General features: G+C 48.1%; 1 protein-coding gene across 1 annotated transcript in view; it reads left to right on the forward strand.

Moving 5' to 3' along the window:
* LOC119405054 (ATP-binding cassette sub-family G member 8) overlaps positions 1-13,917 on the forward strand; it is a 351,665-nt gene that overhangs the window by 195,501 nt on the left and 142,247 nt on the right. The gene's annotated exons all lie outside the window — the stretch shown is intronic.

The following is a 13,917-nucleotide window of genomic DNA, read 5'->3' on the forward strand; positions in this document are numbered from 1 at the left end:
GCCGACTCAGGCAGCGTCTGCTAGCGAGTTTCTTGATTGAAAAAGCCGACTGGTCGCACTGCACAACCGTTCACCGGCCACCACATATATATAGGCTCTGGATCTTACCCTGCAAAGTAGTGCCGGCGGGAGATTTCTCTTGTTGCGTAGTTGAACTATAAAGATTCGCAGCGTGCACGTTAACTAAAAGCGAACTGTGGGTCTCTGTGTTTAATCTCTCTTTCGTCTCTCATTACCCACTAGCAGTGATTCTGATGTGGGAAACACCGGCGCACACTGCATGCTTCGCCCCTCCACAGGTTTCACGTTAGTGGAGCTGAAACACGCTTCCCTACATGCTTCGCTCCTCCCCAATTTTTTTTTTAAAAGACGATAGTCTTTCTTGGGATACTTGAACGCAGCAATTTTGCTCTGTCTGTCTTTCTGTCTGTCACACGATTCAGCCACCCGGCCAAAGTTTAAGTACTTGCTGAACACTCAGCCATCTACTGGTAGCTGCGTTCATACTTGCGAACATTATCGGTCAAAAAGCAAATGTTACGCACATCTGAGGCGCAACATCAATGCGTAAGTATTAGGTGGTGTGTTCCTTTACTAGAAAATCCGTAGATACGTAATTCTAAAGACCCTAGTGATTCTTAGGCCTGCGCTGAAAATGCAACGCTATGCACGCAAAAGCCCTCAGCCAACCATATGATGCTGTTACGTGGCAGTGGCCCTGGGTTTTGCACGAGCTCATGTTTCCCGATGCCAATGCCAGATGGCGTCCATATCTCACGCAGCCTAGAGTTACTGTATATGCTACCTTTAGGTAGCAGAGTTGCGCATCTGTCTTCCAACGCCGCTAGCAACCATGCATTGCGGAGAAGCTGCCGCTTGGGCCAATTTGTTGATTTCTCGACGCCGCCGGTGCAGCGAGCTGAATTAACACTAGCCATCGACAGCCAAAGTTTATCGTCGGTCTTCGACACGCCAGACAGGTTAATCGGCGACACGGTAGGCATGTCGCCTGCAAAAACGAAGTGCGACTTCACCGCATAACTGTGGTTGCTAGCCGGAGCTATGCGCAACTCTGCTACCTAAAGGTAGCATATACAGTAACTCTATTGGAAAGTAGCGACGCTCCTTTATCCACGCCGGCTCATCCTCGCCGCGCCGTCAACCTCCTCTTTTTTCACCCTCTCTTTCGCGGAGCCGGCGCATCCGCAACGCTGAATGGCTGAGACGCGCGATAGCTCCCAGTCAGGTGACCCTGACGTCACGAGAGGCGAGCGCAAGCAAACTTCGCGCGCTTTCAGCTGCTCACGCCCGCCATGAACCCTCCAGGCGTCAACACTCCAGGCGTGTGTGTACGGGTGTGTGCAAGTGTATGCGTGTTTGTATGTGCGCATATGTGCGCCTGCGTTTGTATGTGCGTGTGCGCACGTGTTAACGTGTCAGTGCATGTGCGTGCGTTTGTGTATTCGCGGTGTTTGTGCGTGTACGCACGTATGTGTATGCGTGCGCCTGCGCGTGCGTGTCTGTATACTCTGTATCACTTGTGCATGCGCGTGCGTTTCTGTATCGCTGTGTATGTGCGTGTGTGTCTGTATCGCGTGTGTATGTATGTGCCTGCGTCTCAGTATCGCGTGTGTGTCTGCATGCGCGTGCGTGTCTGCATCGCGTGTGTATGTGTGTGCGGGCGTGTCTGCATAGCGTGTGTATGTATGTGCGTGCGTGTCTGCATTGCGTGTGTATGTATGTGCGTGCGTGTCTGTATCGCGTGTGTATGTATGTATGTGCGTGCGTGTCTGTATCGCGTGTGTATGTATGTATGAGCGTGCGTGTCTGTATCGCGTGTGTATGTATGTACGAGCGTGCGTGTCTGTATCGCGTGTGTATATCTGCGTGCGTGTCTGTATCGCGTGTGTATGTATGTATGTATGTATGTGCGTGCGTGTCTGTATCGCGTGTGTATGTATGTATGAGCGTGCGTGTCTGTATCGCGTGTGTATGTAGGTATGAGCGTGCGTGCCTGTATCGCGTATGTATGTAGGTATGAGCGTGCGTGCCTGTATTGCGTGTGTATGTATGTATGTATGTATGCATGTATGTATGTATGTATGTATGTATGTATGTATGTATGTATGTATGTATGTGCGTGTCTGTATCGCGTGTGTATGTATGTATAAGCGTGCGTGTCTGTGTCGCGTGTGTATGTATGTGCGTGCGTGTCTGTATCACGTGTGTATGTATGTATGTATGTATGTATGTGCGTGCGTGTCTGTATCGCGTGTGTATGTATGTATGTATGTATGTGCGTGCGTGTCTGTATCGCGTGTGTATGTATGTATGAGCGTGCGTGTCTGTATCGCGTGTGTATGTAGGTATGAGCGTGCGTGCCTGTATCGCGTATGTATGTAGGTATGAGCGTGCGTGCCTGTATTGCGTGTGTATGTATGTATGTATGCATGTATGTATGTATGTATGTATGTATGTATGTATGTATGTATGTATGTGCGTGTCTGTATCGCGTGTGTATGTATGTATAAGCGTGCGTGTCTGTGTCGCGTGTGTATGTATGTGCGTGCGTGTCTGTATCACGTGTGTATGTATGTGCGTGCACGTCTATATCGCGTGTGTATATACGTATGAGCGTGCGTGTCTGTATCGCGTGTGTATGTATGCATGAGCGTGCGTGTCTGTATCGCGTGTGTATGTATGTATGAGCGTGCGTGTCTGTATCGCGTGTGTATGTATGTATGTGCGTGCGTGTCTGTATCGCGTCTATATGCGCGTGTATATGTATGTATGTGCGTGCGTTCGTGTCTATATCACGTGTGTATGCGCATGTGTATGTAAGTGCGTGCGTGTCTGTTCGCATGTCCACGCACGTGTGTCTATAACACGTGTGTACGCGCGTGTGTATGTATGTGCGTATCTATATTGCATGTGTACGAGCGTGCCTGCCTGTATCCCGTGCGTATGATCGTGTGTATCTATGTGTGTGCGTGTCTGTATCGCGTGTGTATGCATGTCCGTGTGTGTACGTATGTGCGTGTCTTTATCACGTGTGTATAGGCGTGTGTGTGTGTGCCTGCGTGCATGCATCGTGTGCGTGCGTGCGTGTCTGACAGCGGAATTGACACAAAAAGGCTTCGGGCTCACTCATTTGGCCCAATTTAAGTAACCCACCACATTCCTTCTTGGGTGCCTTCTTTTAGCTCATCAAGACCACAATTATGAAAAAAATTCTCGCCTATACTTTACGCTGGTTACATTATATGCGTTAATACACCGTGTTAAGGACAGCCCAGGCGGCGACGGGAAGGTAAACCGCTCAGCCGCCAGTTGATATACTCATTTTTTTTTCGAAGCGCTTATTTGTATATACCGAAGCGTCTTTAAAAATATATTTGTCACTTTGTTCTATCGGAAGCCCACTTTCGTCATGACTATTGCTTAAGAAACAGGTTCTCATTTGGCGCTTCAAGGGGCCGATTAAACAAGCGCGCGCAGTGATTTTAATGCGGCTGCGGCGAGCCAGTGGAGGGTTCAGCGTGCCGTGCGCAGCGCGCCGGCCAGGGGAGGGGAGAAATCCGAGGAGAATTGAGGAGGAAAACGCGCGCGCGGAGGAGAGTGTCGCTACTTTCTAGATCAAGGGGCTTTAGGCTGCGTTAGAGTCACTGTATATGCTACCTTTAGGTAGCAGAGTTGCGCATAGGTACCGCTAGCAACCACAGCTATGCGGTGAAGTCGCCCTTCGTTTTTGCAGGCAACATGCCTACCGTGTCACGGATTAACCTGTCTGGCGTGTCGAAGACGGGCGATAAACATTGGCTGTTGATGGCTAGTGTTAATTCAGTTCGCTGCAGCGGCTGCGTCGAGAAATAAAAAAAAAATGGCCTAAGCGGCAGCTTCTCCGCAATGCATGGTTGCTAGCGGCGTTGGAAGACAGATGCGCAACTCTGCTACCTAAAGGTAGCATATACAGTGACTCTACTTTCCAACATCAAGGGGCTTTAACGCAGCCTCGTCTATTTTATCAATGCCAGCCAGATGCGGCCGATTCAACATAGAGGAGGCGCTGTCTGAGGCAAGGCAAAACATAACTGGCCGCTTGGTGAAATACAACCCACTCTACAAGACACGTAGTTTATCAATGGCTGTACATGCGCACAGCCATTGACCCTTCCACGCAATAATATACATTCATGTCTCACAAATGGTTCTTCTTTGCAAACTATCATGCTATACAGTACCACACGCGACCCAAACATTACTGACATGTCGTGGAGGTACGAACACATGACATGACAGCAGTGATAATGCGGTAAAATGAAATCTGTTCAAACAAGCCTCCATTGCATTTATCATGCCAGAACAGAAATGGTACGAGAACAGCATCACGGGTGCCCGCGGACGACACCGGGAGTCATGTAGTACGGCTGGCGGAAGACTATCGTCTTTCGACGACATTTGCAGCGAAGCAGGCAGATACGCGGCCAATTTTTTTTCTCTCCATGCAAACACGGAAAGATATTTGTTGTACTTTAAGAAGCTTGTTTCGCATACGGAATATGACATGCATATATTTGCATGTAATGTGCGATGTGAAACGACGTGTATAATTTTGCATGCGATGTAGGACAAGATGAGTGACCGTTTTCAATTTTTAATTCTCCAACGCCTCTTCCTAACGCTTTCCCAAAAGTACTAACAAGGCTGAGTAGGCGCTCCCTGTCCCGCTTATACCTATGGTTCCTGCGTACAAAAGAATAAGTCGACCACGCGGAACTGTTTTCGCGCGAACACCCGGCAACACCGTTATCATGCTTGCTGTGCCGATCAGCCCTACAAGCTTGCTGCTAGTTTGCCGATGCAGATACATGCAGACGCATACTGCTTCAGAGATTACGTCCTCCTTAAAGTATGCGTCATTGATTTTCTTGACTGAAACGGTCGCCTTGGAAACCTGAAGTCAACGTAGCATGTGTGACTCGCTAACTAATTGTCTTAGCCTAGTCGGCATCAGTTCACCGTCTTTGACCGCAAGATTCGTAGCTCCCGCTTTGCGACTTTATGCCGGTGGGTTAGAATTCTTGTATCCTAGTTCCGATTCTCTCACTCCTACTGCAGGCGAACCTCGATATAACGAAGTTGCACCAGAACCACAAGCTCGTTCGTTATATGCGATATTCGTTGCAACACCAGGGATCTACCTTGCGCAAGGACCTTGCATGCCAAGACGTATTTTTCCAGGCTTCAACCCCGCTATAAACGAGGTAATCTTTAACCGTCTCCTTGCTGCATTTTAGCTGGCACAGCCAGTCAAATGCGCCGGGTGTTTTTTTTTTTTTTTGGGGGGGGGGGGTTAAATCTTGACGACCAAATTTCCGCAGGCCCATTAACCGCATTTTGAACTAAATTGGTAATGGCGCAACTAAATCAAGAAAATGTGGTTGTGAATATTTTTTACTTTGCTTTTTAAGATGCCTTTCCTGTTCTGAGCTTCACGTCAGCCAGGTATTTCGTCGTTACAGCAGCGACGTCTCTTTCGATTTCGTTATGAAAAGAATAAATGTCAATGTAAATACACGTGGCCGACGGAAGTTGGTATTTTGTTCGCTGTAACCAATAATTCTCTATATTATTGTTCGTTATAACGAGGTTCAGCTATACCAACAAGCGGTCAGATGTTCTCTGCTTTTGTTGTTGTTCGAGTTGAACACTGCGACACTGTCCATACCGCCGAGTATTGCTGAATTCTGATGTCTTAACTGAACCGGGGGCATTCTATTTACACAGACGCGCAGGGTCCTTTTGACGCCTTGGGCTGGCAGACACGATGCCCTGACGTCGGGCAATCTTTTATCTTGGCCTGATAGCCTGCGCCGCTGGTGATTACGTCGCACTGAAAACAAAAATCAATTAAGGTCCAAGGAGTAGCATCAAGTGTCTCGTCGGCAGTAAAAATTATTATCGCGAAAAATTGCCATCCCAAAGTTAGAAGGGAATTTTTGAGGGCTCGTTTCTTTATTTTACACAACCTCAATGAAAACCTGCTTGCAACTTTAATGAAACGCCAGCTTTCAAAGAAAGAGTGTTCCAAACTAGCCGTCGTGGTTACGAGCAGCGCTGACCAACACTCCCGGGGTCTGCATGCACATATATACCCGGCAAGGTGGACGACAGGACGACTGCCGCCGTAGCTCAATCGGTGCAGCATCGGGCGCGTTGTCCGAAGGTTGCAGGTTCGGTCCCTACTGGCAGCAAGTTGTCTTTTTGTCCACTTTGCTTTCTTCACATTTTTTATCACAATTGCTACATTACCGCTAAAAAGGTAAAATTCACGTCCCCTATACATTCCTTGGCTCCATTATCTGCCGGTTTTCGTTAACATTCCAAGTTACTTGTTATTGGTGCGAAATTAGAGCAAACTGCGTGCGTTACGTTTCGCTTCAAACTACTTTCACTGAGAATGTTCACTAGGAATGTTTACTAAGTGAAATTTTGGGCAGCGTAAATAAACGGGACACAGGAAGAGCTGGGCCACAAGCAAGAGTGATTCATTTCACAATGAATCATTACCAACTAGTCCTCCTATCAACCCTTCTGCAATGTTTACTACGAATGTTCATTTAGATTATTGACTAAGAATGTTCAGGGCTGAGAATGCTGGGTATATGAAACAGGCATTTACTTATAAGAACCCTTTCAGTGTGTACTGTCCAAGCTGCTGGCGTCAATATTGGTAGAAAATACATATACATACTTTCAAAGAAATTCTTTCGTGGGATTATGCTTCGTTATGAGGTTAAAATAACCTAATTTTTAGTAATCCAAGTAAAGCAGGGGTAGATGGAAGCTTGCAGAGACAGAAAATTCAAGAATTTTCCGTCTCTAATATTTGGTGCGCAGTTTATGGAAAATGCTTATTTCTTTTTCAGCTTGCGCAGCACTGGCATGACCTTCATGAGCATGTGCCTTGTCACATCTATCGCAGTTGCGCTGTCATTGCTTCTTCACCATGGGGCGAGTACCTCGGGGTCAGCACTTGGGGAAGACGAGCCGGCAAGCGCGTCCTCGCTTTCCACGAGCATCGCTGACATCACGCTCGTGTCCTTCCGGAAGCCGTGGAACGAAGCGCACTCGACGTTCGCACGGCTTCTCCGTGGACCGATAACAAAGTGGCACGTGAGCAACTCAGCCCTCCGTTCGTACTTTCTCAAGAGCATCACTACACGTGGCAAGAGACCCATATTCGTGGTCGCCGATCCCGGCGAACCCTTCGAAACAATGCAGACTCTCCGCGACGCCCAAAGGTTCGCTTGCTTGCCTTGGCTTTTCGTTCGACACCACTCACAGATTCACACGTACTCGAAAAGGTCGTGGCCGGGTCCACTCATGTGCGATGTCGTCGGCGTTCTCGGAATGAACTCGTCCACTGTACAAAGCATACTTTGGCCTCTCGAATCTTCTCTCGAACTGAATCCAAGTTCTAAGAAAATGCTCGGGAAGTTGCGAATTGTTCAACACCCAAATGTGAAGAGCCTTTCCGGAAAGCGTTTGTCAGTGGCATGCCGCAAAGGGAGCTTGAAAAAAGGGGGAAGCATTTCGTGCGACATCCAGAGGCTTACAGAGATTTTTGCGTTATTGATTGCAAAAAATGTTACGGTTACTATGCTGCTTGTCTCCAAGCCAGATACCTTAATAGAAGGTCTATTTGCTAATAAATGGAATATGGTGGCCGATCTGATGAGCTTAGGCTCGGATGGGGTTAATGAATTTGATTTTCCCTTCATCTTTCTCGTTCACAGGACGTTCTACTCTCGAGTGGACGCTCACCGTGTTGTCACAATCGCGGAAGTCGCTCTTGAGTCTTGGAAGATTGCGGCGATCACAGTTTTCTTGCTCGCACTCTTTGCGGTGGTCACGGTGCCGATCGGGCAGGAGTGCTGGTCGGTTGTTCGCGGCTTCTCCGACACGTTGATGTTCCTTGTGGCTGCACTGTTGGCAAACTCGGCCCTGGAACCAAACGTCTTACGTCGTGAGGCTCGCCTTCACAAAACGCTTCTCGGTTTTTCGTTTCTGGCGATGCTTCCGCTTTCCGTGTACTTCCGCTCCGAGCTGACATCCATCGTAACGCTGAGGCGTCCCGCGCATCGCGTAGACACCCTGCAAAAACTCGAGGATGCCCTGGACAGACGCGAAGTGGCCCCCTGCGCCGTTATCTCGACGGCTCAGTACTACGAGCTAGCCGGAGAGCTTGCCTTACCCTTCGCAAACTTCGCTGATGAAGAAGCTTCGGTTGGCGTTCGCCCGGCACGGCACAAGAGCACTCGCTGTGGGAAGCGGTTCCGAGTGCCTCCGTTGCGCGTCGAAGCGCGGTCGCATATGCTACAATTCTCTCGAGTACATCTACGGCAGAGCGCTGAAGAGATTTCCGAACGTCCGAGCGTTCGTGGAACACCTCAAAATGCAGCCGACTGGGTACATGATGCACAAGTTTCTGGACGTGTACAAGCCGCTGAGAAGATTCTTCCTCGCGACTGAAGAAAACAGGCTGATTCCTTCGGGCGCGAGTGAGCGTGATTACGTGGAAGCGGAGACTAGTTTCGATGCGAGCAGCCTGTTTGTGCAGCTGGTCATTTTGCACGCGGCAAGTTGCTTCTTTCTGCTGCTCGAAGTTCTGGTCACTCGGTGTCTGCGTCCGGCGTCCCCGGTTCGGGAGCGTTGATAGGAGGCAATGTCTCCGGTATCGGAGGCATGGGCAGCTTGCTGCCCCTCCCGTGGTTTTGATGAGCACTGCCTCCGGTATCGGCTCACCATCGACCAAGCGACAATATCATGTGGTGACGTCATGTTATGTCACGTCATGGTGACGTCAAGATGACGTCACCAATATTGGTGACCGGTGATGTCACGATGACGCCATATATGGTGTCGTCATCACATGACGTTGTTCTTTTTTTTGCATAACTCGTGTTGAAGCCGGCGACACCGACGGTCACTTTTCGCGTTTGAGGAGGCATAGAAGGGTTTCTCCGTAAAATAAAAAGGATAAAGAAACGAGGACGACACTTCGCTTTAGAGGCGACGAGAAATTCGCGCTTCAAGGAAGACTTGTTCTGCAAGCTCATTAGTTTTTCTTGATTTCTTGCTCTGGCTGATATTTAAAGGGCTGTGGATGCTGTAGTTCTCATGGAAGACCGGGAAAACACGTATATAAACGTTCCGGCGACAAACACGACTCCACTTAATCAATAAACGATGAACCTTGTGGCATGATCGATCTTCACACCTTTTGAAACGTATGCGGCATGCTCACACCGGATTCAGGTGAATGTTGCAAGCACTAACCACCTCCCACCTAATATAGAATGAATATTACACCACACTGTCACTTACACATTTGCTTAAGACTACTCGCAGGCGAAACCATGTTGTTATTATTCTTTTTATTCTCCGTCTATTGCATTGAGACAACCCCCTCCCCTCACTCACATGCTTTCTGCTCCCAACGTGGTTTTGCACTGCCTCCGGGATCGGAAGCATTAGAAGCTTTTTGCACCTCCCGTGGTTTTGCAATGCCTCCGGGATGGGCCCACCTTTGACCAAGCGATGATGTCTTATGAGGGCGTCATTTGGGGACGTCATCGCGTTTTGGTTCTCCTGCATCACTCGTGTTGATACCGACGCCGCCGACGGTCACATCTCGCGTTTGTTGAGACATCTAAGGCTTTCACCTTAATGAGGTCGCCAGTGTTGCCTGCCTGCAACGTAGGGTAAGAAACACGCCACTCAATCTTCGCTTGAAGGCTACTTGCTCTACAAGGAATATCATCTCTTTTCCCCACTCAACAATCACCAAAGACAGTCACTGCTAAGAGACTTTCGCGGCCAGGAAACAAACGCTGTCAGCGTGTCTGACGCAGTAAAAACACTTTTGAACTTCGTGAAAGACAGTGGTCGCGTAGAAATACTGGTTTATGGGGTGTCTCAGTGTATTCTGTGTATTTTCTCTATTTGCAGTGCAGAGAGTGTATCGCTTCATTCTTGGTCACGTCCACGTGGAATAGCTTGCTAAACCAGACAGGGGGGGGGGGGGGACATGTATTAGAGAAAGGGGACACGATTTTATGCAGCCCACTGTAAGAGCGTACGACAGCGCGCAACTGAAGGACAGTGCAGCAATGAAAGAATACAGCCGCCTGGGAAACGTGTTCAGTTTTCAATAAAGAGCTTTTCTTTCAAGCTCTCTCTCTCTCTCTCTTTCTGCCTCTCTGTGTCTTTTTCTTTCTATCTCAATCTCTGTCTTCGTCACTTATTCACGTCTTTTATTCATATATGGTCTTTATAGGATATGAAAAATCGTTTGACTAGGAAGAGATACCAGCAGTTTTGGAAAGCATTGCGTCGTCAGGAAGCGCCTGAAGCCTATGTGATTTATTAGGCGAGACCTGCAAAAACTGCACAGGTACCTTGCTTCCTTACATGAAAAACGAAAAAAAAATAATACGATTGAGAAATGGATTAGGCAAGGGCATCTCCGATGTTGTTCACTGCAGTGCTTAGAAGTATTGAAACATTGCATGCTTAGAAGAAGTTTGCAGATGACATTGTGCTCTTCAGCAATGATGGCGACAAATTGTGACAAACATATGATTAAACACGTAAACCGGAAAAGTGTTCAAGAAGGGTTGAAGGTAAATGTGGATAAGATAATGTTCAGAAGCTCCATGTAAGAGAACAGGATCTCACTCTAAAAACTTACCAAATACTTACCAACTAGCTCAGCTCTCTGTTATTCTAAGCAGGATTTCACGATTGGCAACCAGCCGGAGCGCAAAATGGAGGGGATGCAAATAATCATGGGTCCTAGACGGAATCGAACCAAGTGTGCATCGAAGCAGGTGCGCTACCACAGTGCCACGCCTATGTTCGGAAGTGTTTCAGAAAAGTGAAAAATTCGGCAGATCCCACGCACCGTCGGAATCGATTTTATGCGAAGCATGCGGCTGGAAGGTGACAGTGGCGTAATTTTTTACCTTGAGCGAAACGTTACGAAATGACGCTAAATATGTGTGCAAATGGTATGCGCACACACATAGGTTGAAGAGTCGCACATGTGTTATATAGTTGCGTAACGATGCCATCAGCAACATGGGTATTGACGACACCAGACGCGATAAGCTGATATGTAATGCTTATACTTGTCCGTTATGATGGAAAACGCAAGCACGTTTCATGAACCCGTGTGCATGTGTGGAAGGGGTTCTTGAGAGTTCTCAGGTATTAATGTCTGTTATTGTAATTGTTATGCGCAACGCAGACCTCGCCGATTCCGCTGCTTATCTGTATGTGTTATGTGTCTGGCGGCCGGTGAAGTGGGACGCGGCCTACGTTGAAGTTGCGCATCGCCGTGTTCTTATATGCGCCTACGTCTCCACACCTGCAATGAAGCCGCTTTCTGCTGACGACACAGAGCGCTCATCGCTACAGGATTCAGAAAGTGGTAACACGCCAGTTTTTGGGAGCAGAGCTTCATTTTCGAGGTCGTGCACGTGCGTGTGCACAGACTGCACGTTGAGAGTGGCGAGCGTGAGATGATTGTTGTGGTTGTGGCATCGAATGAAGGTCCAAGACAATGTCTAGAGTCCTGTTTGCTAGCCGGGTCATGTCGTCGACAGGCTGTCTGTCGATAGAGCTGCTGACATGTCGGAAGCTGAAGTCACCTTTTGCGTTGGTTGGGTATAGGCCGCCGAAGCTGGTAGCCCTGAAAACTGCTACGTAGACAAACTTCAATGTTTGGCGCTTATCGTATCCGTGGACTACCTGGGCGTATGTGGCCCTTTGTGACATATATAGTTATGGCGTTTGCTTGCGCAAGGAGAAAATGTGTCCTCTTACATGTTTTTCTGGCGTATATCGTGGTTGTGGTGGTTCGCAGTCCCACTGGCACTCATTTGAATTCTATGGAAGGTGTGAGGTAGTGATGGGCTTTGACGACAATGGCTCGGACGACAATGCCTACCCCGGACGTTGCAAATTCAAGACACAGTCACGCGAGGTTGCCGTGTTCGTCACGCTCGATGTACCACAACGAGGCCGTCGCTTACGTCGACGTTGGCCATGATCGTGTACGGCTTGCTGATGCTCATGCAAATTGAGGCCGTTAGGCTACCCATGTCGCTTGCGTTCATCTTGGCCACCTTGGTCAATAATATTGTTACGGGGAGAAAAGGGCGTTGAAGGTTATATTTACAAGGTATATACAGAGGACAAAGCCAGGCATACAAGATGGAGCCAAGTTGGTTGGTTGGTTGGTTGGTTCCTTAAGGGAATAGCTCAACCCACTACGGGGGATCGGCCACGAAGCGTGCGGCAGCAGACTTTGTGAAAAAATAAAATAAAAGGAATATGCGAAAAGATAATTTATAGTAAAAAAATAAAAATAAAAAAATTAAAAAAATGTTGGGGCAATTTTGATTTTCTCCTTTTTTTTTAAATGGAATGTTAATTAAACGAGTGTTAAATAATGGAACTAAATAAATAAGGAGCCAAGTCCGCGCGGAATCAGGGAACGTCGTCTCCTCTTTCATCACGTCTCCCTCTTCATCTTCGGTAGCGCTTCGTAACAATATAATTGATGGGGTTTAACGTCCCAAAACCACGATATGATTATGAGAGACGCCGTAGTGGAGGGCTCCGGAAATTTTGCCCACATGGGATTCTTTAACGTGCACCTAAAGGTCACCTTGGTCAGGGCATCCCTGTGTACCTGCTCGTTCTTATAGCCAGGTATGTTATCGCATGCGGGATGACATAACACGTTGTCCGCAGCGTCGAGGCAACGTGCGTTATAGCGGTGGACGTCCGCATTGCTGTAGTATAGCCGCATGCCGCCAGGGCACTTATCGGCGGCTTCTTCGCGTGTCACAAAGCGGCTATCAATCAATCTGAAGTCATACTCGGTCAGCATGAGGCCGTCGCCCAGCCTCAAAAGAAATGATGAGAACACTTCGTCATTCTGGCGGAGCACGTGGACGAGTGGATGGCAGTCGAGCGTTTTCCAGGGGAGTTCTGCCTTCAGCTCCCTCACTTGCCTTGCGTTGCAATGTGCAAGTTCGAGGTCACTGTGTTGATTGAGACTGTGAATCGCCTGTGGCACATACCCGCATAACATGAACTGTGGTATGCGGGTATGTGTCACACGTCACTGATGGAAAGGGTTTCATGACGTACGCGACAGGCGTTTTGCGTTATTCACGTCATGACCAGTGATTCGTGTTCGTCATACACTGATCCCCTGCTATGCCAGTTTTGCTGTATTACAAGTTATGTAAGCTACCAGGAGAGCGCCCAGACGTAGGCGGCTAGATAGATAAGTAGATGCTTGGATAGAAACGGCCAAAGTGCCTGAGGTTCGCTACGAAATGCTTCGCATTTAAAAAATCCATGCATGTGTCATGTGGTGTGAGGAGTCGCGCTAACGCATGTAATATTGCGTGGCAGAAGCGCGAAATCACACGACGCGTCACACTATCTGAAGTGCACAGCCAGTGGGTGATGTAAAGGCCCACCCATTAGAAAGCGCTTAGGCTTTATTAATCACCGTCATCATCAAAAGCATCACTTTTTGTGTTATTTTTTTCTTGAAACAAACACGCTAAGATATTTTTTACGCACTAAGAAGCTTGGTTCGCATATGGGATATGACATGCATACATTTGCATAAAATGTGAGATATGAAACAACATGCATACGAATTTTGCATACGAGGTATGACAAGGCGAGTGGCCGTTCTGAATTTGTAATTCTCGAAAGCCTCTTCCTAACGCTTTCCCAAAAGTAGTAACAAGGCTGAGTAGGCGCTTCCTGAGCCGCTTACACCTGTGGCTCCTGCACACAAAAGACTAAGTCGACCACGTGGAA

The sequence above is a fragment of the Rhipicephalus sanguineus genome, chromosome 9, assembly GCF_013339695.2.
Source record: "Rhipicephalus sanguineus isolate Rsan-2018 chromosome 9, BIME_Rsan_1.4, whole genome shotgun sequence".
Lineage (NCBI taxonomy): Eukaryota > Metazoa > Arthropoda > Arachnida > Ixodida > Ixodidae > Rhipicephalus > Rhipicephalus sanguineus.